At 45.3% G+C, this 26,912-nt stretch overlaps 1 protein-coding gene across 1 annotated transcript in view; it reads left to right on the top strand.

Moving 5' to 3' along the window:
• LOC139572264 (trafficking kinesin-binding protein 1-like) overlaps positions 1 to 26,912 on the top strand; it is a 37,534-nt gene that overhangs the window by 3,959 nt on the left and 6,663 nt on the right. The window contains exon 2 of the transcript XR_011674347.1: positions 16,661 to 17,014. The gene's annotated coding sequence lies outside the window, so the exon portion shown is untranslated. The remainder of the gene's footprint in view (positions 1 to 16,660; positions 17,015 to 26,912) is intronic.

Here is a 26,912-nt window from a genome sequence, read left to right on the forward strand (position 1 = left end):
GAATTGAAGCAAAGCAACCCCTCCAGATGACTAACATTTATACTAGGGATTAATTAATTATTCAACTAAAGGTTTTTCTTCAGTTGAAGTTGAACTGTTTTTTTTATCAAATGAGTTCACATCATCTGTCTAATCTCACAAGCATTCACATTTGAAATATATATGCATGATTTGTTGATAGTTTATAGTTGATATCCTGAGGCACACTAGCTAGCGTTAGCCATGGCAGAAAGACATGGAGACGCATCCTTTCAGCAAGTCCAGATGAACTGCCTGCCTCACTATAGTGTGACTGAGTCTCCTGCTGGAATGAGGCATGCTGGGGCTCTGAGCTCAGCTCCATTCTTTGGCCTCTCCTTTGTAAATACAGCTTTTGTTTTTTGGGGGCAATGGGCATCCCACTTTCTGTCTTTCTACCCAATCACAGCTACAGACAGCAGCTTCAAATATTGCTCAACACACAGCTGACTGCTTGAACAGGAGGGACAACCCTTTTCCTCTAGTTGTTGGGAAATGTAGGCCCAGTATCCTAGTAGTTGGCTGCTGGCAGCAGAACACTGTCCGAGGGTGCAATTAGAATGAGCAGGTATAATTTCTAGTTGACCTCTTCCCCCCCCACTTGTATATGACAGATTCATCGCAACATTTATTCCATGGCAAACAAGGTAGGGGGACAAGTGGGGGACACAAAGTGATTATTAATCATAGCAGAATGAGCAGTTTAACTGTAAGACTCTACACAGCCACAGATAAAGGAACACACCATCCCACCACCTTTCCTCAGAAAGTGTTCCTCTGTGTGTGACTGAGGCAGTCAACAGAAGCAGGCCTCTGAGTTGGTCCCATAATGCCTCCACTCCCGTTGTTCTCTCCTTTGTTCAGTTAGTTTCAGGGGAACTTTTAAGAAAGAGTTGCATTACTTTGGAGACGTGCCCTGAAATATAATGAGAGAGAGAGAGAGCAGACCAGAGTTCCTGTGGAAAGTGTGACACCTTGGAATGAGCTGGCGGAGAAAAACCCATTAAAGAAACTACGTATGGTCATTTGTCATTCAGCTAGCTATTAATAGTCAGGCAGGCTAATGGTGTCTAGTTGAATGCGTAGTTTTTCTGGTGATATAAGTAGGCTACTTTGTCATCAGGTCAGACCTGTGTCCCTGTTGAGGTTGTTTTTCCTCATATCAGGCTTGTGTCCCAAATGGCACCCTATTCCCTATATAATGCCCATAGTGCTCTGGTCAAAAGTAGTGCACTATATAGGGAATAGAGTGCCATTTGGAACAGTGCCCAGGTGCTAGTAGGAAAAGAAGTTGATTGTTTGAGTGTCAGCATGTGTTTGTTTGTTTCCAATGAGGGTCAGTGGAATACATGATTGGATTTAGGCCTACTCTAGACGTGACAGTACGTTGAATAGATTGTGCTGACCTCAGGTGGTGCTGTAGTCCTGGTAGAGGGAGGTCATTACACTGAAAGGCTGTTATGTTCATAGTCTGGTTCAGACAGAGACCTCTGGTATGTATGCATATCATTTACCATGTGAATGTCTTCCAAGTTCTTTTATTTTGTTATTGGTTTGTTGGGATCCCCATTAGCCTACGTCAATGGTGACAGCTAGTCTTGCTGGTGTCCGACATATAACGAAAAAAATACATCACTGACAAAATACTTTACAATTTAGTTAATCAAGATAACTTGTGTTTATTACTGGAATGGTCTCAGGGAAGCCTTGTTCTAGATGTGCTGGTGTTTATTACTGGAATGGTCTCAGGGAAGCCTTGTTCTAGATGTGCTGGTGTTTATTACTGGAATGGTCTCAGGGAAGCCTTGTTCTAGATGTGCTGGTGTTTATTACTGGAATGGTCTCAGGGAAGCCTTGTTCTAGATGTGCTGGTGTTTATTACTGGAATGGTCTCAGGGAAGCCTTGTTCTAGATGTGCTTTTATATTCAGCCAACTTCTCTGACTATGGTTCTATCAGATATGGGACCAGTAAGGTCTCGGAGTGCATTGAAAATGTTGAGAGGATCATTTTAGGAACTCATTATTTTCTATCCTTCTAGTTGCCAGTGTCTGTCTCATTTGAGGACCGGTTGGCACATTTAGTCATGTAAGACAAACACAAGTGGTATCAGAAGAGGTCAATAACGTTGTCACAATGTGTTGTGTGTTCTAATCAAATGTATTTATAAATCCCCTTTTACATCAGCTGATGTCACAAAGTGCTGTACTGAAACTCAGCCTAAAACCCCAAATAGCAATGCAGATGTAGAAGCACACACGGTGGCTAGGAAAAACTCCCTAGAAAGGCAGGAACCTAGGAAGAAACCTAGAGAGCAACCAGGCTATGAGGGGTGGCCAGTCCTCTTCTGGCTGTGCTGGGTAGAGATTATAACAGTACATGGCCATTAAGGCCAGATAGTTCTTCAAGACGTTCAAAGATGACCAGCAGGGTCAAATAATAATCACAGTGGTTGTGACTGTTGAGCTGTTCTCTAGTGTGTCGTGAACCTTGTTTAGATAAAACACAATGCCCTCGTGACACTTTGGAGAGTTTCCCCTACTGTGAACTCAGGACCTGGTTGGCTGCAGGTAGTGTCCTGCACGGGTCAGTTTTTTTGGAGCTGCACCCGCCCCACGCCGGCCACATCAATTCCTTGCCCCACCCGATATCTGACATCGGGACAGATTTTTCCCCGCAACCTGACCCACAGGCAATGAATTGTTCCTAGTTGATTTATGACCTGCCAAATAACATCAGTGTAATTGTTTTTATTACTCCAGAGTAGTATGTTATTATTCCCTTCCCTGAATGAATGAATTTGTCTGCATGTTTATTCAACATTTGGATAAGTATCCTGTATCTCTCTATAACTGACACAATCAGATTCATTCAGAATCACTAGGAGACTTTGCAGCATGACTTAAAGCAACAGCTGACAGTGTCCTCAAGGGGTGTTGCTTTCTGACTGTAACTCCTCCATGAAATAGCCTGCTGGGTCTTTGAGTCCACAGCAGGGTTGGGCTCAAATGAAATTAATTCAGGAAGTAAACTGAAATTCAATGATTGAAAAATGGGCATCTAATTTTAATGACCTCGATAAGTTGAAAAGGATAAGCTATTTATGTGTAAAGTTTTTAAATGTGTGTTTTTTAAAATTCAAATCACTGAAATGACTGCCTTCAATTAGAATTGAGCCCAACGCTGGTCCACAGTGCAATGAATTGAGAGGGTTGAAAGGGAATATCTTTTGTGATCACGGGTCCTTTCTGAGAAGCTCTGTCTATGGATTTGTATTGATGTTATGGCTAGGGAGTGTCTGGCATGGGGGCAGGGTGTAACCACTCAGCAGCAGATGGGAGATGGTTATCATATGACCCCTTAAGGTCATAACACACAATACAACCCCTGGGAAGCCTTTGTCTCCCGGACCTTCATTTTAGGGTTGTCACCATACCAGTAACACTATACTCACAAGTATTGTGGCAAGGAAACAAAGCTTGAAGCGGATTTAATTTCTTGAGAAAACAGTCCTAATGTTAGAAACAAACAGCATGATGTTGTCACATTTGTTTATTTTGCAAGCTGTAGCATCCACAAGTTTACATAAAGTAGGGTTTTATCAGACCATAGAGTTTAGTCTAATCCGTGTTTTCTTTTTTTGCCATGGAGAATCTGGTATCGTAGTATAGCGATACTGGTATTGTGACAACTCTACTTAATTTCACCTTTAGATGTATCTCTGTGATGTTTGCTGTGTCTACATCAGCCGTCTGTCTGGACTAGCTCACTCCATGCGTAGGCACTGTCATAGAAATAGAATCTCATTCTCCTTCTGTTGGCACGGTTACATTTTCTGTGTTATCTTGTCAATGTTTTATTAGCCACTGTCTGCTGCTCTCAGAATGTATATCCTCCTCCAGTCATGTTGGTGTGTCATGGTGTGAGCAGCATTCTGTCATGGGTCATAGCCCAGGAACCTTATGGGTGAGGGTTTAGACACTTCTGTGTTCTAGTTCAATCACCGTCATTGACTGGTTGAGCTAAAAATTGCATGATTATTCAGCTGCTGTATCTAGTTATGTTTTACAGTCTTTTACACCACATGAAAGGGTAGGCTGGGCGTGGTGCGATGCCCTGGGTTGGCGTGGTGCGATGCCCTGGGTTGGCGTGGTGCGATGCCCTGGGTTGGCGTGGTGCGATGCCCTGGGTTGGCGTGGTGTGAAGCCCTGGGTTGGCGTGGTGCGAAGCCCTGGGTTGGCGTGGTGCGAAGCCCTGGGTTGGCGTGGTGCGATGCCCTGGGTTGGTGTGGTGTGAAGCCCTGGGTTGGCGTGGTGCGAAGCCCTGGGTTGGCGTGGTGCGATGCCCTGGGTTGGCGTGGTGCGATGCCCTGGGTTGGCGTGGTGCGAAGCCCTGGGTTGGCGTGGTGCGATGCCCTGGGTTGGCGTGGTGCGATGCCCTGGGTTGCAAATACTTGAAATTTAAAAATAAATACTTTATCTGTGTCTATTAGAGCTTTCCTGACTTAATGAACCAATAGAAAAAGTCCCAAAACTGCAAACCCCGCCCAGGTCTTAACTTTAGGTCTAAATGGCGATTTGGGCTTGGGTTTACATTAGAGGTCGACCGATTATGATTTTTCAATGCCGATACCGATTATTGGAGGACCAAAAAAAGCCGATACCGATTAATCAGACGAACTCTAGTTTGCAACAAGCCAGGCGGCCCAAACTGTTGCATATTCCCTGACTCTGCGTGCAATGAATGCAAGAGAAGTGACACAATTTCCCTAGTTTAATATTGCCTGCTAACCTAAAACTAAATATGCAGGTTTGAAAAAATATATACATCTGTGTATTGATTTTAAGAAAGGCATTGATGTTTATGGTTAGGTACATTCGTGCAACGATTGTGCTTTTTTCGCAAATGCGCTTTTGTTAAATCATCCCCCGTTTGGCGAAGTTGGCTGTCTTTGTTATGAAGAAATAGTATTCACACAGTTCGCAACGAGCCAGGCGGCCCAAACTGCTGCATATACCCTGACTGTTGCACAGAACGCAGGAGAAGTGAACTCAATTTCCCTAGTTAAAAGAAATTCATGTTAGCAGGCCATATCAACTAAATATGCAGGTTTAAAAATATATACTTGTGTATTGATTTTAAAGAAAGGCGTTGATGTTTATGGTTAGGTACACATTGGTGCAACGACAGTGCTTTTTTTGTGAATGCGCTTGTTAAATCACTCATTTGGCGAAGTAGGCTATGATTCAATGATAAATTAACAGGCACTGCATCGATTATATGCAACGCAGGACAAGCTAGATAACTACACATGGTTGATGATATTACTAGTTTAACTAGTGATTATGTTAAGATTGATAGTTTTTTATAAGATACGTTTAATGCTAGCTAGCACCTTACCTTGGCTCCTTGCTGCACTCACATAACAGGTAGTCCGCCTGCCATGCAGTCTCCTCGTGGAGTGCAATGTAATCGGCCATGATCGGTGTCCAAAATGCCGATTTACCGATTTGTTATGAAAACTTGAAATCGTCCCTAATTAATCGGCCATTCCGATTTAATCGGTCGACCTCTAGTTTACATCCCAAATAGTACCATTCCCTGGTCATAAGTAGTGCTCTATGTAGGGAGTGAGGTGGTACCATGCCCTGTTCATAAGTAGTACACTATGTAGGGAATGAGGTGTCATTTAGGATGCATGCTTGCCCCATCGGGATTAGAATGATAATCTGTTGTTTTGTTTACTCTGTAAAGATATTGGACCCTTTTTTGCTTTCACTATTTAGACACAGTGATGTGGATCTTGAGCAATGGCCTCAGGTGACGTGTCTGCCATCATTAGGAAGCTCTTTATTTAGCCATATGAAAAGTACCAGGATTTAACTGAACTGGCAAAGGGAAGGCAAAAATGGCCCATGATTATGTCTACTTTACAAAATGTATATTATAAGCTTCATTAGTGTTACATAGTAGTAACAATTAAATGGAAACAATTAATATATGCTTGCTTGTCTTCCATTGGAAAGCACCCTCTATTATAATAATAATTACCTGTGGATGGCATTTACTTTACAGATGAATGTCTATTTTTAGCTGCTGAGGCCACATATAAACAGAGGACTGAGTCACTCTGGAGTCTGTGTGCTGTGGGTTGTTTTCATAAGATGAGAAGATGAAACATTGTGGATTATGAGACGATGAATGAATGGATGATGAACATCACCTCGTCCCACTCAGTTTAGACCTCTCCTGTTCTCCAAACAACACGTAGGTATGGTGTGCCTGTGTCAGAAAGCAAATAAGAATATCTCATGTGCCGTTCTTCCTCCATATACTGAAACATTTACCTGTCAGCTGTCCGCTGGGCCTAATGCAGTACATGCAGCTGTGTCAGCAGCAGCTATAGGTATTAGAAAGTGATGCTGCCTTGACCCAGGAGTCAAAAGTGCAAATTCCACTATTGTGCCTAATCCTTATTGTTGCAAGCTTCACAACACAACCTGGTCTGGTTGAACCTCACTAGCCAGATGAAGCTACCTGGCTGCTTATAACTTTATCTAGCTATTTATTTTCAATGACTGAAGTTCAATTTCAATAGGTGAACAAGTGGCAACCTAGCTAATACTTAGTCACAATGATTCCTAAATCATTGTTAAGAATAATGAAAATGACTGCATTTTCTACTGGTCATTGTTTTCAGGCTGGTTGTATTGGTGCTAGCTAGGTACCAAGCTAAAGCTAGCTACCCCAGAAGTTGAGGTGGAACAAATTATGCTTTATTACCAACGTGGTATTGTAAACACATCGTTCGTGGCCAGTGTTTGCTTGTTTGCAGACTTTTTTGTACAGCTTTGACAGTGCTACTGTATCTTTTTTGACACGCAAAGACCCAAACGGCATTCCATAGTATATATGTCGTGAAGCTAATAGCAGTGGCGCTAATAACTGTGTGCAACTCCGGTAAGGCAACATCTGAAAAATAGGTAGTGTGTACCGGTGCTCGACCAGTCGATGAAAGCCAACATCACCCACGACAGAGAACGGTTGATTGTCAAGGGCAATGAATTCAATTATCTTGGCTTTAATGGATTTCGCCTTTGAGTTGTCTCGCTGAAATTTTCTTACTCTTTCAAATGACTGTTCGACTTGTTGACTGCTCGATCCACACAGCAGACATTGTGGGCCAGGTTAGGGATGCTGTGTTGCACGTGTAACGCAACATTTTACGTGGCGTCATTACGCCATGTACCTACGTTATATACAGTTGAAGTCGGAAGTTTACATACACCTTAGCCAAATACATTTAAACTCCGTTGTTCACAATTCTTGACATTTAATCCTAGTAAAAATTCCCTATTTTAGGGCAGTTAGGATCACTACTTTATTTTAAGAATGTGAAATGTCAGAATAATAGTAGAGAGAATTATTTATTTCAGCTTTTATTTACTTTATCACATTCCCAGTGGGTCAGAAGTTTACATACACTCAATTAGTATTTGATAGCATTGCCTTTCAATTGTTTAACTTGGGTCAAACGTTTCGGGTAGCCTTTCACAAGCTTCTCACAATAAGTTGGGTGAATTTTGGCCCATTCCTCTTGACAGAGCTGGTGTAACTGAGTCAGGTTTGTAGGCCTCCTTGCTTGCACACGCTTTTTCAGTTCTGCCCACAAATTTTCTATAGGATTGAGGTTAGGGCTTTGTGATGGCCACTCCAATACCTTGACTTTGTTGTCCTTAAGCCATTTTGCTACAACTTTGGAAGTATGCTTGGGGTCATTGTCCATTTGGAAGACCCATTTGCGACCAAGCTTTAACTTCCTGACTGATGTCTTGAGATGTTGCTTCAATTTATCCACATCTTTTTCCTTCCTCACTATGCCATCTATTTTGTGAAGTGTACCAGTCCCTCCTGCAGCAAAGCACCCCCACAACATGATGCTGCCACTCCCGTGCTTCACGGTTGGGATAGTGTTCTTCGGCTCTCCCTTTTTCCTCCAAACATAATGGTCATTATGGCCAAACAGTTCTATTTTTGTTTCATCAGACCAGAGGACATTCCTCCAAAAAAGTACTATATTTGTCCCCATGTGCAGTTGCAAACCGTAGTCTGGCTTTTTTATGGCAGTTTTGGAGCAGTGACTTCTTCCTTGCTGAGCGTCGATATAGGACTCGTTTTACTGTGGATATAGATACTTTTGTACCTGTTTCCTCCAGCATCTTCACAAGGTCCTTTGCTGTTGTTCTGGGAGTGATTTTCACTTTTCGCACCAAAGTACGTTCATCTCTAGGAGACAGAACACGTCTCCTTCCTGAGCGGTATGACGGCTGCGTGGTCCCATGGTGTTTATACTTGCATACTATTGTTTGTACAGATGAACGTGGTACCTTCAAGCGTTTGGAAATTGCTCCCAAGGATGAACCAGACTTGTGGAGGTCTCCAATTTTTTTCCTGAGGTCTCGGCTGATTTCTTTTGATTTTCTCTTGATGTCAGAGGCACTGAGTTTGAAGGTAGGCCTTGAAATACATCCACAAGTACACCTCCAATTGACTCAAATTATGTCAATTAGCCTATCAGAAGCTTCTAAAGCCATGACATCCTTTTCTGGAATATTCCAAGCTGTTTAGAGGCACAGTCAATTTAGTGTATGTAAACTTCTGACCCACTGGAATTGTGATTAAGTGAAATAATCTGTCTGTAAACAATTGTTGGACAAATTACTTGTGTCATGCACAAAGTAGATGTCCTAACCGACTTGCCAAAACTATAGTTTCTTAACAAGACATTTGTGGAGTGGTTGAAAAACCAACATAAGTGTATGTAAACTTCCGACTTCAACTGTAGGTATGCACTGCAGCTTTGACATCAGTTTTCAACATCGGCGTTAAACTAGACATCGGGCGGATACCGATGTTGGCATTTTTGCTAATATCGTCCGATTCCGATATGTTCACCGATATATCGTGCGTCCCTACTTGTGTTACTAAGTGTGCCCTGAGGCTAACAATCAATAAAGTACGGCCTTGCAACTCCCAATGTGCTTTTCAGCTATCGCTAAGTGGTGCCGGGCTGGTCAATGGAACTTCTAGGGAATGCTAATGTGGAGCAGTTTGTTTGTGTAACACAGAGAAGTGAAGTCACAGTGTAGCTTATGGGCTGTGTGTCCTGTTGGTGAGTTATTGTGTGGGTGCTGATGTTCCAGAACCATCAGACTGGAACAAATCCTTTCTCTAAAGAAACAGCATGGTGTGGAACACTATTTCTGAGAGAATTCCTGCACTGATCTCGCTCTCGCTCTCTCTCTCTCTCTCTGCACTCTTGATAACAATCCTGACCTTGAGTCTGTGATCCAAGCTGCCTGACCCATGTACTGAGAGTCAGTGAGTCAGAGTAACTGACAGAGAGGTCTGTTTAAAGTGCCAGGCTTGGCCATCCATCTGTGTAATGTCCCTGGGGTTGTCCAGGCTGTCATAAAGGTAATGGACTGGGACAATGTGTTTTAGAGGGAGTAGATGAGGCATCATCACCACATGAAAACAGGGCATTGAGTTGAATATTGATTCATTGAGTAGAGCAGACCTTTACCCCTGTGTGTGTGTGTGTGTGTGTGGCTGTGTGTGTGTGGCTGTGTTTTGTTGATGACGTTTACACTAAAGAGTCAGCTGCAGGATCATGCTGCTGTGCATCTCCGGCGGTATCGCTGCTGCGCTCAAACACACTCGTGTGTGTGTGTGTGTGTGTTCAGTATGTGTAGACAGCTATAGCAGCAGCAGGAACAGCAGTAGCAGTAATGTCTGGCACAGCAGCACCGGCCCTCTGAGCTCACGGCCCCCTAGCCTACAGGCTGATGATAGGATGGTGATGTGATCAGTGTGCGCTTGGCTCGGCTTTCCCCATGTGGAGGCTCGCTGCCAGGGCTCAGTGTGGCTGCTGACGAGGGGAGGGCTATAGGCTGTCTGGCCCACAGAGTGTGTATCCCAGATAGCACCCTATTCACTACGTCGTGCACTACATTTGACCAGAGCCCTGTGGGCCCTACCTGCACTACTATGTACTACATGGGGAATAGAGTGCCATTGGGGACAGTTGCTACATTACATCGCCCTCCAACCAAGGTGTGTGTCTGTTCTCCTTCCCCGGCACGTGTAAATATCCTCCTGTAAATGAGTGTCTCCCTGTATTTATATTTCTGGTCAATTTACTGATTTTATATAATTCCTTATTATGCAGCATTGTTGAGAGTGAACCTGCAAGTAAGCATTTCATTGTACTGTGTACCATTTTTATCCTGTGCATGTGACAAATAGACTTGACGTGTGTGTGTGTGTGTGTGTGTGTGTGTGTGTGTGTGTGTGTGTGTGTGTGTGTGTGTGTGTGTGTGTGTGTGTGTGTGTGTGTGTGTGTGTGTGTGTGTGTGTGTGTGTGTGTGTGTGTGTGTGTGTGTGTGTGTGTGTGTGTGTGTGTGTGTGTGTGTGTGTGTGTGTGAGAGAAGTGTTCACGTGGGCAGATCATCTCTCCTGTAATTGGTGTTGTCATGGGGATCTATCCAGAGGTCTCTTAGGTTGTACTCTTGTCTGGCACCAGGTCAGTAACCTTAGCCACCACACTGACTCCACTGTTCTATCAGGTCAGTAACCTAAGCCACCACACTGACTCCACTGTTCTATCAGGTCAGTAACCTTAGCCACCACACTGACTCCACTGTTCTATCAGGTCAGTAACCTAAGCCACCACACTGACTCCACTGTTCTATCAGGTCAGTAACCTTAGCCACCACACTGACTCCACAGTTCTATCAGGTCAGTAATCTAAGCCACCACACTGACTCCACAGTTCTATCAGGTCAGTAATCTAAGCCACCATGCTGACTCCACTGTTCTATCAGGTCAGTAACCTGAGCCACCACGCTGACTCCACAGTTCTATCAGGTCAGTAACCTAAGCCACCACACTGACTCCACTGTTCTATCAGGTCAGTAACCTTAGCCACCACGCTGACTCCACAGTTCTATCAGGTCAGTAACCTTAGCCACCACACTGACTCCACAGTTCTATCAGGTCAGTAACCTTAGCCACCACACTGACTCCACAGTTCTATCAGGTCAGTAACCTAAGCCACCACACTGACTCCACAGTTCTATCAGGTCAGTAACCTAAGCCACCACGCTGACTCCACAGTTCTATCAGGTCAGTAACCTAAGCCACCATGCTGACTCCACAGTTCTATCAGTGCCAGGCGAGCTTCTCAGACATCTGCTATGGGAACACTGTGAATATGCACAGTGCCAATATGACCCACCCATCACTCATGTGTGGATCCTGGATGTCAGACCTCTACATCAAAGAGCTGTGCTTTTATTGGTCACAGTTCGATTGATGGCTCTATAACCAAATAGTCTTAAAGAGGTCATAAATATTCAGTAGGATTTGAATGTGAATGATATTGAAAGCCCTCCAACTACCTTGTGTTGTCCAGTATGTTAGTTGTGTAATGTATTATGAATGGTGTGTTCATTCCCAACGCTCAGGCGCTTCATCTGATTGTAGTATGCCCTGGTTTCTGGGGTTGTTGCGTCATATCACATGACATGTGAGAGGTAGAATAATATTGCATGCTTTGTAGAGGTCACATTACAATGGCAAGAGCCTTTAGTGGTAGTTTTAAGGGCTTTCAGTCATCTGTTGCTGGGGGCAGTTTGTGTGTGTGTGTGTGTGTGTGTGAGATCTGCTTTCACATACACACCTGTATGATGACCTCAGTTGACCCTTTGTTCAGGTTTAGCAGCTGAATTTACAGCAAAAAATAGTGACAAGTAACGGCACAGCCTTTTCTACTGCATATAAACTCAGCAAAATAATAAATGTCCTCTCACTGTTCACCTCTCTAGGGTACGTGAGACGTTAGCGTCCCACCTCGTCAACAGCCAGTGAAAGTGCAGGGCGCCATATTCAAAACAACAGAAATCCCATAATTAAAATTCCTTAAACATACATGTATTTTACACCATTTTAAAGATACACTTGTTGTAAATCCAGCTACAGTGTTCGATTTCAAAAAAGCTTTACGACGAAAGCAAACCAAACGATTATGTTAGGTGAGTGCCTATTCACAGAATAACACCAGCCAAAGAGAGGATTCACAAAAAGCAAAAATATAGATAAAATTAATCACTAACCTTTGATGATCTTCATCAGATGACACTCATAGGACTTCATGTTACACAATACATGTATGTTTTGTTTGGTAAAGTTCATATTTATATCCAAAAATCTGAGTTTACATTGGCGCCTTACGTTCAGAAGTCACAAAACATCCTTTGATTTTGCAGAGAGCCACATCAATTTACAGGAATACTCATAATAAACATTGCTAAAAGATACAACTGTTATGCATGGAATTTTAGATGCACTTCTCCTTAATGCAACCGCAGTTCTTGCTGTGAGATGTTACCCCACTCTTCCACCAAGGCTCCTGCAAGTTCCTGAGCATTTCTGGGGTGAATGGCCCTAGCCCTCACCCTCCGATCCAACAGGTCTCAGACGTGCTCAATGGGATTGAGATCCGGACTCTTTGCTGGCCATGGCAGAACACTGACAATCCTGTCTTGCAGGAAATCACACACAGAACGAGCAGTATGGCTGGTGGCATTGTCATGCTGGAGGGTCATGTCAGGATGAGTCTGCAGGAAGGGTACCGCATGAGGGAGGAGGATGTCTTCCCTGTAACGCACAGCGTTGAGATTGCCTGCAATGACAACAAGCTCAGTCCGATGATGCTGTGACACACAGTTCCAGACCATGACGGACCCTCCACCTCCAAATCGATCCCGCTCCAGAGTACAGGCCTCGGTGTAACGCTCCTTCCGTCGACGATAAATGCGAATCCGACCATCACCCTTGATGAGACAACTGCGACTCGTCAGTGAAGAGCACTTTTTGCCAGTCCTGTCTGGTCCAGCGACAGTGGGTTTGTGCCCATAGGCGACGTTGTTGCCGGTGATGTCTGATGAGGACCTGCCTTACAACAGGCCTACAAGCGCTCAGTCCAGCCTCTCTCAGCCTATTGCGGACAGCCTGAGCACTGATGGAGGGATTGTGCGTTCCTGGTGTAACTCGGGCAGTTGTTGTTGCCATCCTGTACCTGTCCCACAGGTGTGATGTTCATAGAAGGGAAAACTAACATCACTCTTGGGTGGGGTTGGGATAAGAAAACTAACATTGTAATTCATTATATTTATTGGTTGAGTCTTGACTTTTAAACGTATAAACTTATACAATGTATTTAGTAGAATCATCATAGCAGGTAGAATGATCATAGAATCATCTCTCTCAAGTGAATAGAAATGCTGTGACTCAATTTTGTCTTGATAGCCTGCAGGAGTAGAGACCGACAGAGCCTCCTGCTTTAACCTGACCTCTGACCTCTGCTTTAAGTACAGACAACAGGGAGAAATAGAGGTAAGGAAGGGAGGGAAGTAAAAAGCAAAGTGGTCTGCTATTTATAGCAAGCCTTTCAACATCACTGGTCTTGAGTTCAGTCTGGGATATGGTGTGTAATATTGTCTGTAATGTCCCCTAGCTAGCCAGTAACCTCTTACTGTATCTAGGTAGATATGGTGTATAATATTGTCTGTAATGTCCCCTAGCTAGCCAGTAACGTCTTACTGCATCTAGGTAGATATGGTGTGTAATATTGTGTGTAATGTCCCCTAGCTAGCCAGTAACCTCTTACTGTATCTAGGTAGATATGGTGTGTAATATTGTCTGTAATGTCCCCTAGCTAGCCAGTAACGTCTTACTGCATCTAGGTAGATATGGTGTGTAATATTGTGTAATGTCCCCTAGCTAGCCAGTAACCTCTTACTGTATCTAGGTAGATATGGTGTGTAATAAGAACATGTGTTGATGTGTAGTGTATATGTCTTTGAAAGAGACTTTGGTCTCAGCATGACCCCTGTTAAAATAAAGATGAAATATATCAGCTATTTGATCCTCTGTGATGTTTAAGAGCTCATTGGCAAAGACTTACGACTTAGGTTTTTTTTCTTCATTTAATCTCTTTTCATTTTCAAGTTTGTTAGTTTTGCCGCGCTTACATCGGCCGGTCCCGTGATCAGCTGTGTGTTGTAGTGTGCATGTGAATGCTTGCCAGTATTTACCGTGCACAGGGGGTCGTCCAGCACCTTGTGTTTGGTTTGGAATGAAGCCTATGCATGGAATTAGAGAATATATTGTTGATACTAGTAGACTAAGGTATATATCTTTTTAGATTTTGGACCCTTCCTGTGTTTTGCTTGTTTTGTCAGTCTTTTTTTGTCAACTTTAATGTTGTATTACCTAGCCTATAAAAAAACAAACCTGATTCTGCACCTTTTATTTTGCGTCCTGTTGTGTCATGGTCTATCTAAAGGCATCCGCATGCTTCTTAGACGAAACCGTTCAGAAGAGTTTGCAAATATTATGGTGATGTTTTTGTAAGTTGTGGACTTGGGTAAGGGTTTTGGACTTGGGTAAGGGTTGTGGACTTGGGTAAGGGTTGTGGACTTGGGTAAGGGTTGTGGACTTGGGTAAGGGTTGTGGACTTGGGTAAGGGTTGTGGACTTGGGTAAGGGTTTTGTAAGTTGTGGACTTGGGTAAGGGTTGTGGACTTGGGTAAGGGTTGTGGACTTGGGTAAGGGTTGTGGACTTGGGTAAGGGTTGTGGACTTGGGTAAGGGTTGTGGACTTGGGTAAGGGTTGTGGACTTGGGTAAGGGTTTTGTAAGTTGTGGACTTGGGTAAGGGTTGTGGACTTGGGTAAGGGTTGTGGACTTGGGTAAGGGTTGTGGACTTGGGTAAGGGTTGTGGACTTGGGTAAGGGTTGTGGACTTGGGTAAGGGTTGTGGACTTGGGTAAGGGTTGTGGACTTGGGTAAGGGTTGTGGACTTGGGTAAGGGTTGTGGACTTGGGTAAGGGTTGTGGACTTGGGTAAGGGTTGTGGACTTGGGTAAGGGTTTTGTTAGTTGTGGACTTGGGTAAGGGTTGTGGACTTGGGTAAGGGTTGTGGACTTGGGTAAGGGTTGTGGACTTGGGTAAGGGTTGTGGACTTGGGTAAGGGTTGTGGACTTGGGTAAGGGTTGTGGACTTGGGTAAGGGTTGTGGACTTGGGTAAGGGTTGTGGACTTGGGTAAGGGTTGTGGACTTGGGTAAGGGTTGTGGACTTGGGTAAGGGTTGTGGACTTGGGTAAGGGTTTTGTTAGTTGTGGACTTGGGTAAGGGTTGTGGACTTGGGTAAGGGTTGTGGACTTGGGTAAGGGTTGTGGACTTGGGTAAGGGTTTTGTTAGTTGTGGACTTGGGTAAGGGTTTTGTTTGTTGTTGTGTTTTTTATTGAGAAATACTGCACCCAACATCTTAGATGTGGAGGCTAGCTACCCAACATCTTAGATGTGACGGATAGCTACCCAACATCTTAGATGTGACGGATAGCTACCCAACATCTTAGATGTGACGGATAGCTACCCAACATCTTAGATGTGACGGATAGCTACCCAACATCTTAGATGTGACGGATAGCTACCCAACATCTTAGATGTGACGGATAGCTACCCAACATCTTAGATGTGACGGATAGCTTCCCAACATCTTAGATGTGACGGATAGCTTCCCAACATCTTAGATGTGACGGATAGCTACCCAACATCTTAGATGTGACGGATAGCTACCCAACATCTTAGATGTGACGGATAGCTACCCAACATCTTAGATGTGACGGATAGCTTCCCAACATCTTAGATGTGGAGGCTAGCTACCCAACATCTTAGATGTGACGGATAGCTACCCAACATCTTAGATGTGACGGATAGATAGCTACCCAACATCTTAGACTAGCTACCAGCCGAACTGAAGCATGCTGGGGCCTTAAGACCAACACACATGTTACCTTCTTCACAACGTGGCTTTAAGTTTATAATAATTTCTAATTATTTTATAGTATTTTCTGATTTCACACTGTTGATGTTCTGTTTCTCAGTACTAGCAAAACTGGGACAGGGAGGTTCAAAATCTTCTCTGCATCACTGCATCCTAAGATGAATAGAAATGCTTTTTTATTTTATTTTACTGTCCCACTTTTTCTTGACATTCTCGCAGCTTAATATCAGTCTTGTAACTTCTTCTGAAGTGTGAAAAGGACATGCTTTTCTTGTTGTTGACATGTCTTACCAGTCTCCCAGGTGGTTTGATAGGGCTATAAATACTCAGACAGACTTCTGCAAGCACCAGACAGTGAAAGAGAAAGTTGAGGCTCACCAACATTTATGTTCTGAGTGGAAAACAGGTCCTTCCGTCCTTCACCTCTCCCATAGTACATCCTGCTGGCTGCTACCCGTCTTACATGGGCCCATTCCATAAACAAGCCCTAGTCCATAACCCCTAGCCCCTATAGGCCCTAACACCTAGGCACTTGTTTATATACATGAAGTTCCTCAAACTGAGAGGTTGTTTCTGAGCCACAATAGAGGCTGGTTATTTTCCCTCCTGAACCAGGGGATACAGTGACCTGCTGTGACCTGACCTGCTTTCCTATTGATTATTTAAACGTCTGTCCTGTGGGTCCTTTTGAATTTGCCTGACAACCCAATTCATGTTTCTCTTCTCTCTTCCCAGGTTCCGTCTACAGGAAGTGATCTGGTCTGGTGGTGGTGTGGTGTAGTCAGGTGCGGTGTGGTCCAGGGTGTATAGCCGCTGCTGCTTCTCTCCCTCCGCCTGACGCCCTCTGCCCTCTGCTGGCCCTGCCCATGGCACATACTGCTCTCCTGTGAATCTCATCCAGCAAGCTGGACACCGCAGCTTCACACCACAACACCTCTGCCTCCACCTCCGCCCCTCCCCACAGGGAACCCTCCAATCCGCAGCCAGACTACCCCAGCGCGCACGGCCCCCGCGAAGAGCAGTATGTGACTGAGGTCGCGCCCCCCGATGACGTCACCACCGTCTACAGAGATGCCGGGACCATCACTGGTACGTGCAGTACAGCCCTGACAGTAGGAGACTAAATCCAATTCTGATTGACAGAAAATGGCTCTGACTTGTCTTGAATTCAGTGTAACTGAAAGCCATAAACAGCCTCCACTGCATTGTTTATGGATTTCACTGAATTCAAGACAAGTTGTAGTCCTCAGTTCATTCAGTAACCTTTTGATCCTTGTTGTGTATCTGGCTGAATCAAAGCAGCGCTCCCTTGTCCCTCTAAACTAGATCCAGGTTCTAACACCCTTGTGTGTGTGTGTGTGTGTGTGTGTGTGTGTGTGTGTGTGTGTGTGTGTGTGTGTGTGTGTGTGTGTGTGTGTGTGTGTGTGTGTGTGTGTGTGTGTGTGTGTGTGTGTGTGTGTGTGTGTGTGTGTGTGTGTGTGTGTGTGTGTGTGTGTGTGTGTGTGTGTGTGTGTGTGTGTGTGTGTGTGTGTGTGTGTGTGTGTGTGTCCAAGCTAGATCACACACACATCTTCAGTGTTCTGCTCAACACTACAGCAGAGCTCTACAACAAGTCTTCTTCTCAGAACTTCAGAGTAGCTCCATCTGGAATTCAATACATGTTCCAAAGAGCAGTTGTAGTCTTATTCCAGAACACCTTTATGTCCTGAGTGTTGCTGCCTCTGGAATTGAAAGATTGATGGAACACGAGCCACAAATTGGTTTTTTCATTTGTGTGGTCAGTGGGTGTGTTATTGTTTAAGCATTAGAGGTTTCCATGTGGTCAGTGGGTGTGTTATTGTTATTAGAGGTTTCCATGTGGTCAGTGGGTGTGTTATTGTTATTAGAGGTTTCCATGTGGTCAGTGGGTGTGTTATTGTTTAAGCATTAGAGGTTTCCATGTGGTCAGTGGGTGTGTTATTGTTTAAGCATTAGAGGTTTCCATGTGGTCAGTGGGTGTGTTGTTGTTATTAGAGGTTTCCATGTGGTCAGTGGGTGTGTTATTGTTATTAGAGGTTTCCATGTGGTCAGTGGGTGTGTTATTGTTATTAGAGGTTTCCATGTGGTCAGTGGGTATGTTATTGTTAAGATTAGAGGTGTCCATGTGGTCAGTGGGTGTGTTATTGAATGTGGGATGTACAACACAAGCACTTGAAACAAGCCATAGTAGAGGAACAGCTGCCAATACTTTATTATTCATCATCAGAATGGTTCTCCACAGAACAACGAATATGGTCGCGCTCGCTCTCCCCGCTCTCGCTCGCTATCTGCATCCTAAAGGGCACCCTATTGCCTTTATAGTGCACTACTCCCTAATGGCATAGGGCCCTGGTCAAAAGTAGTGCACTATATAGGGAATAGGGTTCCATTTGGGATGCATGCCCTGTTTCTGTATGGTCTGGATAAACTACACTGCAGGAAGAGAGAGAGCGAGCGAGAGAGAGAGCAGTATCCGTTACACTGAAGCCTGATATTGACAGTTATAATGCAGCTGTAAGGCAAACCAAGTTCATGTAAACCCTCTCAATGCTTCTAGAAATAGAAATGAAAAGTGGCTTCTCAAGATGTAAGAATGAAGTGGCGTCAGTGTTTCAGTCCCAGGGGACTGGCAGGGATCGTACCCAGCAGACAGCACAGCCTCGCAGAGCACAGCGCTTCACTGAGCAGAGCGATGCAACCCAGCAGTCCCTTTGTGTGGGTATCAGGGGAACGAACCCAGCAGTCCCTTTGTGTGGGTATCAGGGGAACGAACCCAGCAGTCCCTTTGTGTGGGTATCAGGGGAACGAACCCAGCAGTCCCTTTGTGTGGGTATCAGGGGAACGAACCCAGCAGTCCCTTTGTGTGGGTATCAGGGGAACGAACCCAGCAGTCCCTGTGTGTGGGTATCAGGGGAACGAACCCAGCAGTCCCTTTGTGTGGGTATCAGGGGAACGAACCCAGCAGTCCCTTTGTGTGGGTATCAGGGGAACGAACCCAGCAGTCCCTTTGTGTGGGTATCAGGGGAACGAACCCAGCAGTCCCTTTGTGTGGGTATCAGGGGAACGAACCCAGCAGTCCCTTTGTGTGGGTATCAGGGGAACGAACCCAGCAGTCCCTTTGTGTGGGTATCAGGGGAACGAACCCAGCAGTCCCTGTGTGTGGGTATCAGGGGAACGAACCCAGCAGTCCCTTTGTGTGGGTATCAGGGGAACGAACCCAGCAGTCCCTTTGTGTGGGTATCAGGGGAACGAACCCAGCAGTCCCTTTGTGTGGGTATCAGGGGAACGAACCCAGCAGTCCCTTTGTGTAGGTATCAGGGGAACGAACCCAGCAGTCCCTTTGTGTGGGTATCAGGGGAACGAACCCAGCAGTCCCTTTGTGTGGGTATCAGGGGAACGAACCCAGCAGTCCCTTTGTGTGGGTATCAGGGGAACGAACCCAGCAGTCCCTTTGTGTGGGTATCAGGGGAACGAACCCAGCAGTCCCTTTGTGTGGGTATCAGGGGAACGAACCCAGCAGTCCCTTTGTGTGGGTATCAGGGGAACGAACCCAGCAGTCCCTTTGTGTGGGTATCAGGGGAACGAACCCAGCAGTCCCTTTGTGTGGGTATCAGGGGAACGAACCCAGCAGTCCCTTTGTGTGGGTATCAGGGGAACGAACCCAGCAGTCCCTTTGTGTGGGTATCAGGGGAACGAACCCAGCAGTCCCTTTGTGTGGGTATCAGGGGAACGAACCCAGCAGTCCCTTTGTGTGGGTATCAGGGGAACGAACCCAGCAGTCCCTTTGTGTGGGTATCAGGGGAACGAACCCACACAACACATCTGTCTGAGTCACTGGAGAGATCCGCTTGTTCACCACAACAAACCCAACCACACCATACTCCTGCGCCCTACTATTTGCCTGTACCCATCTCACTGTTATGGCCTAGCTTTGTCAAATCATACAATTACTTATAGAACCATTGAATTTTAGGATCACAGTGGGCAAAATCGTATGCTCTGGGTGGTGTTTCATCAGCATTTCTGTTGAACAGTACCAGTATTGGCAACCTGACAAACAGAGCCCATGGGGAAATGAATGTCACAATTCACTGTGATGACAGTTTCATCTAACTTACGGCTGTATTATTGTGGCTTCTGCTGAGTACTTTAAAATGACATTCTTATTGATTCAAACACAACTCAGGAGGGAGTTACAGAGGGTCTCCGTCACAAATGGCACCCTATTCCCTTTATAGTGCACTACTTTTGACCAGGGTCCATAGGGTCAAAAGTAGGGCACTATATAGAGAATAGAATGTTATTTGGGACTTACGAGGCTATCTGTAACCCAGGAAATGCTGGGGGGAGGGGCGGCTTAACGGGCGTAGTGAGGGAGATGTGGTGAGAATGAGAAACCAAACTCTATTGTGACCTGCCACTGACTGTCACTTCCTGTCATGAGGCCAGTTACGGGACCAGATTATGCTGCTTGCTCAGGGTGCATCCAAAATGGCACCCTGTTCCCTATATAGTGCACTACTTTTGACCAGAGACATATGGGCCTTGATGAAAAGAAGTACTTTGAATAGGGTGGCATTTGGGACACACCCTCAGTGTTCACTCAGCGAACTCCCAGGGGGCAGTGGGACTGCATTTCTCATCATTCTCCTGGTCCTGTTCAGTAGAGAAGAAACACTGAAACGGAGTGAAACAGGGAGGTGCTATGCTGCATCCAAAACTTGTTCAATGAGCACACAGATTTTTTGTTTCCATTACAAACTCACCCAAATCCAGAGAGCTGATGTTCTGAAAGAGCTGCAAAATCTGGACCCCTACAAATCAGCCGGGCAGACAATCTGGACCCTCTCTTTGTACATTTTCTGCCAAAATTATTGCAAGCCCTATTACTAGTCTGTTCAACCTCTCTTTCGTATCGTCTGAGATTCCCATAGATTGGAAAGCTGCTGCGGTCATCCCCCTCTTCAAAGGGGAAGACACTCTAGACCCAAACTGCTACAGACCTATATCTATTCTACCCTGTCTTTCTAAGGTCTTTGAAAGTCAAGTTAACAAACAGATTACCGACCATTTCGAATCTCACCGTAACTACTTCGCTATGCAATCTGGTTTTAGAGCTGGTCATGGGTGCACCTCAGCCACGCTCAAGGTCCTAAACGATATCATAACCGCCATCGATAAGAGACATTACTGTGCAGCCGTATTCATCGACCTGGCTAAGGCTTTCGACTCTGTCAATCACAATATTCTTATTGGCAGACTCAACAACCTTGGTTTCTCAAATGATTGCCTCACTTGGTACACCAACTACTTCTCCGATAGAGTTCAGTATGTCAAATCGGAGGGCCTGTTGTCCGGACCTCTGGCAGTCTCTATGGGGGTGCCACAGGGTTCAATTCTCGTGCCCGACTCTCTTCTCTGTATACATCAATGATGTCGCTCTCGCTGCTGGTGATTCTTTGATCCACCTCTACGCAGACGACACCATTCTGTATACCTCTGGCCCTTCGTTGGACACTGTGTTAACTAACCTCCAGATGAGCTTCAATGCCATACAACTCTCCTTCCGTGGCCTCCAACTGCTCTTAAATGCAAGTAAAACTAAATGCATGCTCTTCAACCGATTGCTGCCCACACCTGCCCGCCCGTCCAGCATCACTACTCTGGACGGTTCTGACTTAGAATATGTGGACAACTACAAATACCTAGGTGTCTGGTTAGACTGTAAACTCTACTCCCAGACTCACATTAAACATCTCCAATCCAAAATTAAATCTAGAATCGGCTTCCTATTTCGCAACAAAGCATCCTTCACTCATGCTGCCAAACATACCCTCGTAAAACTGACCATCCTACCGATCCTCGACTTCGGCGATGTCATTTACAAAATAGCCTCCAACACTCTACTCAACAAATTGGATGCAGTCTATCACAGTGCCATCCGTTTTGTCACCAAAGCCCCATACACTACCCACCACTGTGACCTGTACGCTCTCGTTGGCTGGCCCTCGCTTCGTACTCGTCGCCAAAGGCTCCAGGTCATCTACAAGTCGTTGCTAGGTAAAGCCAAATCCTCCTTTAGCCGCCTCTCCTTCCAGTTCTCTGCTGCCAATGACTGGAACGAACTGCAAAAATCACTGAAGCTGGAGACTCTTACCTCCCTCACTAGCTTTAAGCATCAGCTGTCAGAGCAGCTCACAGATCACTGCACCTGTACATAGCTCATCTGTAAATAGCCCATCCAATCTACCTCATCCCCATACTGTATTTCTTTATTTATCTTGCTCCTTTGCACCCCAGTATCTCAACTTGCACATTCATCTTCTGCACATCCTACCATTCCAGTGTTTAATTGCTATATTGTAATTACTTCGCCACCATGGCCTATTTATTGCCTTTACCTCTCTTATCCTACCTCATTTGCACACACTGTATATAGATTTTTCTACTGTATTATTGATTGTATGTTTGTTTTTTCCATGTGTAACTCTGTGTTGTTGTATGTGTCGAACTGCTTTGCTTTATCTTGGCCAGGTCGCAGTTGCAAATGAGAACTTGTTCTCAACTAGCCTACCTGGTTAAATAAAGGTGAAACAAAATAAAATAAAAACTGTATTTTAGCTGAAGACAGCCAAGCTGACATGCATACAGACTGACTGCTTCCAAAACTGTTGGAAGCAGCTTTGAGTTACCCACAATGAAACGTTTGTTGTACCCTTTACCTCTATGCTGATGAATGAATGGCAACATGTAGTCTCTTTTCTGGTGTTTGACCCTTGCTATGAGTACAGGAAGCAGCTCAATGGCATTAAAGGACTGAGAGCTGTGCTGCTGTGGTTCAGTGCTGCCACCTGGTGGGGTTAGGGTCCTGGCATTGTTCTGTTCGGTGTAGGGTGAAGTTTCCCCTTGGTACAGATCTAGGATCAGCTTCCCTTCCCCCAATCCTAACCTTAACCATTATTTGGGAAAATACAAAACTGACCTAAGATCAGCATCGAAGGGTAACTATCCCTTCTGTTGTTCTGTTCAGACAGACAGTCTCAACGCAAGGCCAGTTGATTGTCTGAGGAGATGGACGTTTTTTATTTGTTTTCTAGGCAGGGATTCACTACAAGGTGGATTATATTCCCTTATATTGTAGTAAGGCTTATCCAAAAAGAATCTTATGTCCTATAATTCTCTCTTTTTACTTAGTTTCATACCATGCTGATTTAATTTATTGGTACAGTGCTGTATTCTTCCGGTTGTTATAGCAACATACGCCAGTGGATGTTACTGAACCCTCCTTTGTTCACTCCCAAACCCATCTCTCCCACTGTGGTTCCGTTTGGGATTCATCCTCAGTCCGTTCTGAAGCCTCCGTTTCTCTGCTCCCCATGTGTCCCAGTGGTTGCCATAGGAGCCGTGGATTTGCCATGCTTCAGCGTGGTGATGTAGAGTATTAAGTAACATGAATGGGGTTTGGTGACGAACCACACACTGGGTTAATATCCATTCATTAGACTGTTTTAGCCTCTGTCTCAGGCTTCCATCTCCTGAGTGAAGCCATGGCATCGGAGACTAACTAGGCTGTCTGATATCATGCTGCTGGGAGACGTAGTACATACCCAGGCTGTGGTAGGTTGGGTTCAGTAAGGTTACTGTAACTACAGTAGGTACCCAGGCTTTGGTAGGTTGGGTTCAGTAAGGTTACTGTAACTACAGTAGGTACCCAGGCTGTGGTTGGTTGGGTTCAGTAAGGTTACTGTAACTACAGTAGGTACCCAGGCTGTGGTAGGTTGGGTTCAGTAAGGTTACTGTAACTACAGTAGGTACCCAGGCTGTGGTAGGTTGGGTTCAGTAAGGTTACTGTAACTACAGTAGGTACCCAGGCTGTGGTAGGTTGGGTTCAGTAAGGTTACTGTAACTACAGTAGGTACCCAGGCTGTGGTTGGTTGGGTTCAGTAAGGTTACTGTAACTACAGTAGGTACCCAGGCTGTGGTAGGTTGGGTTCAGTAAGGTTACTGTAACTACAGTAGGTACCCAGGCTGTGGTAGGTTGGGTTCAGTAAGGTTACTGTAACTACAGTAGGTACCCAGGCTGTGGTAGGTTGGGTTCAGTAAGGTTACTGTAACTACAGTAGGTACCCAGGCTGTGGTTGGTTGGGTTCAGTAAGGTTACTGTAACTACAGTAGGTACCCAGGCTGTGGTAGGTTGGGTTCAGTAAGGTTACTGTAACTACAGTAGGTACCCAGGCTGTGGTAGGTTGGGTTCAGTAAAGTTACTGTAACTACAGTAGGTACCCAGGCTGTGGTAGGTTGGGTTCAGTAAGGTTGTAGTGAACAGAGGAGATGTACTGTAACTACGTCTTGTGGCAAAACATGATCTTTTCTCTGAGAGTTATCTTTCAAAGACATTAAAAAAAAGCACGTCACATGATTATAATGTTACTAAAGTTCATGGGATGTTTACAATGCTTAGGGCTCATCTTGTGCTGTTCTCAAAATAACATTAGTGCTCATCTAGCTAATTAAATAGTCTGGAAGTACCTCAACAATATCATGCTAACTTTAGTCTATATTACAACAGGATACTCCATCTAGAACAGGATGATACTTCACACCAGCAAATATGAATTTTCTTCAACATGTGTATCCAATTGTAATCTTCTCCAGTAGTATCAGTAGAAAGCTATTTTATTGATACAGATGTGGCTTATTGAGGTGCACACTGAGGTAAAAATATCATGCCAATACAGCCACTATATTACTGCCCACAACATATAGATAGGAAGTTGAAGTCATGAACACATGTATGCAGTGCTGTTAGCAGTTAACGGATAACGGATGCTATATCGTAGTCTGTTCACTTTTGGACTTAAGATACTTTAAATATTCAACTTTGCCATGTGAACTGAACCCAAAGTTCATGTCAGGGGGCTGTGTGAATGTTGATTTCTGGCTTGGTGGACTTTGTTTGTCATTAAGTCTGTCAGTGTCAGTGTGTCCACATGCCATTGTTGCTCTGGTGGGCCGACCACGTTAACATAGCAGCTGACCAGTTACACAAGACTTTAGTTCCGGGTTAACTGAGATGCTTCTCTTTCTGTCAGATATACAGTTTTAGCCAAACACCACAGATATTCCCACAGCCTGATGTATCCATGGGAACAGTTTGTGGGTAGACAAAACAGTTGGAATCAGCCAGAGCTTTTCCATTAGTCCATGAGCAGTGGTCAGGCCAGCTGAATGGAACGGACTGAGACTGACTCATAGCCCGGCCCTGCACTGTTCACCAAGTTCTGCTTTTCCTCTGGGACAGACCAAGACACACAACAGCACAGTTGCCATGGCGTCAGGAGCCGTTGAGCAGTGTCATCTGTCTGGTGGATCGGTGCCAGACCCAGCCTCTTGGCAAGACCACATGAATTCCAACCATAACCAGTGTAATGTAGGGGACTTATTACAACCATAGCCATGGTAATGGTGGGGGCTTATTACAACCATAGCCATGGTAATGGAGGGGGCTTATTACAACCATAGCCATGGTAATGGTGGGGGCTTATTACAACCATAGCCATGGTAATGGTGGGGGCTTATTGCAACCATAGCCATGGTAATGGTGGGGGCTTATTACAACCATAGCCAGGGTAATGGAGGGGGCTTATTACAACCATAGCCATGGTAATGGAGGGGGCTTATTACAACCATAGCCAGGGTAATGGAGGGTGCTTATTACAACCATAGCCAGGGTAATGGAGGGGGCTTATTACAACCATAGCCAGGGTAATGGAGGGGGCTTATTACAACCATAGCCATGGTAATGGTGGGGGCTTATTACAACCATAGCCATGGTAATGGTGGGGGCTTATTACAACCATAGCCATGGTAATGGTGGGGGCTTATTACCACCATAGCCAGGGTAATGGAGGGGGCTTATTAAACAGGCAGAGGGCAGACCTAAGGCTAAAGAATCAAGCCTCCTGGTGTTGTCAGTAGTGAGTGTCATTTCTTATCAGACATGTAGTTGTAGACATGCTGCTGCTCTACCACAGCGGTGGCTGGATAGGTGGAGAACAGTGGTTGTACTAAAGTAGGGGAAAGGAACAATCAGCAGCTGTTCTGCTCTGTTGTGTCTACAGCCTTCTGATTCCCTCCCTGTCGTCCTGGAGCACACTGAATCAGATGCTGCTCTGTTGTGTCTACAGCCTTCTGATTCCCTCCCTGTCGCCCTGGAGCACACTGAATCAGATGCTGCTCTGTTGTGACTACAGCCTTCTGATTCCCTCCGTGTCGTCCTGGAGCACACTGAATCAGATGCTGCTCTGTTGTGTCTACAGCCTTCTGATTCCCTCCCTGTCGTCCTGGAGCACACTGAATCAGATGCTGCTCTGTTGTGACTACAGCCTTCTGATTCCCTCCCTGTCGTCCTGGAGCACACTGAATCAGATGCTGCTCTGTTGTGTCTACAGCCTTCTGATTCCCTCCCTGTCGTCCTGGAGCACACTGAATCAGATGCTGCTCTGTTGTGTCTACAGCCTTCTGATTCCCTCCCTGTCGTCCTGGAGCACACTGAATCAGATGCTGCTCTGTTGTGTCTACAGCCTTCTGATTCCCTCCCTGTCGTCCTGGAGCACACTGAATCAGATGCTGCTCTGTTGTGACTACAGCCTTCTGATTCCCTCCCTGTCGTCCTGGAGCACACTGAATCAGATGCTGCTCTGTTGTGTCTACGGCCTTCTGATTCCCTCCCTGTCGTCCTGGAGCACACTGAATCAGATGCTGCTCTGTTGTGACTACGGCCTTCTGATTCCCTCCCTGTCGTCCTGGAGCACACTGAATCAGATGCTGCTCTGTTGTGTCTACGGCCTTCTGATTCCCTCCCTGTCGTCCTGGAGCACACTGAATCAGATGCTGCTCTGTTGTGTCTACGGCCTTCTGATTCCCTCCCTGTCGTCCTGGAGCACACTGAATCAGATGCTGCTCTGTT

This window comes from Salvelinus alpinus, chromosome 4 (genome assembly GCF_045679555.1).
Source record: "Salvelinus alpinus chromosome 4, SLU_Salpinus.1, whole genome shotgun sequence".
Taxonomy (NCBI): Eukaryota; Metazoa; Chordata; class Actinopteri; order Salmoniformes; family Salmonidae; genus Salvelinus; species Salvelinus alpinus.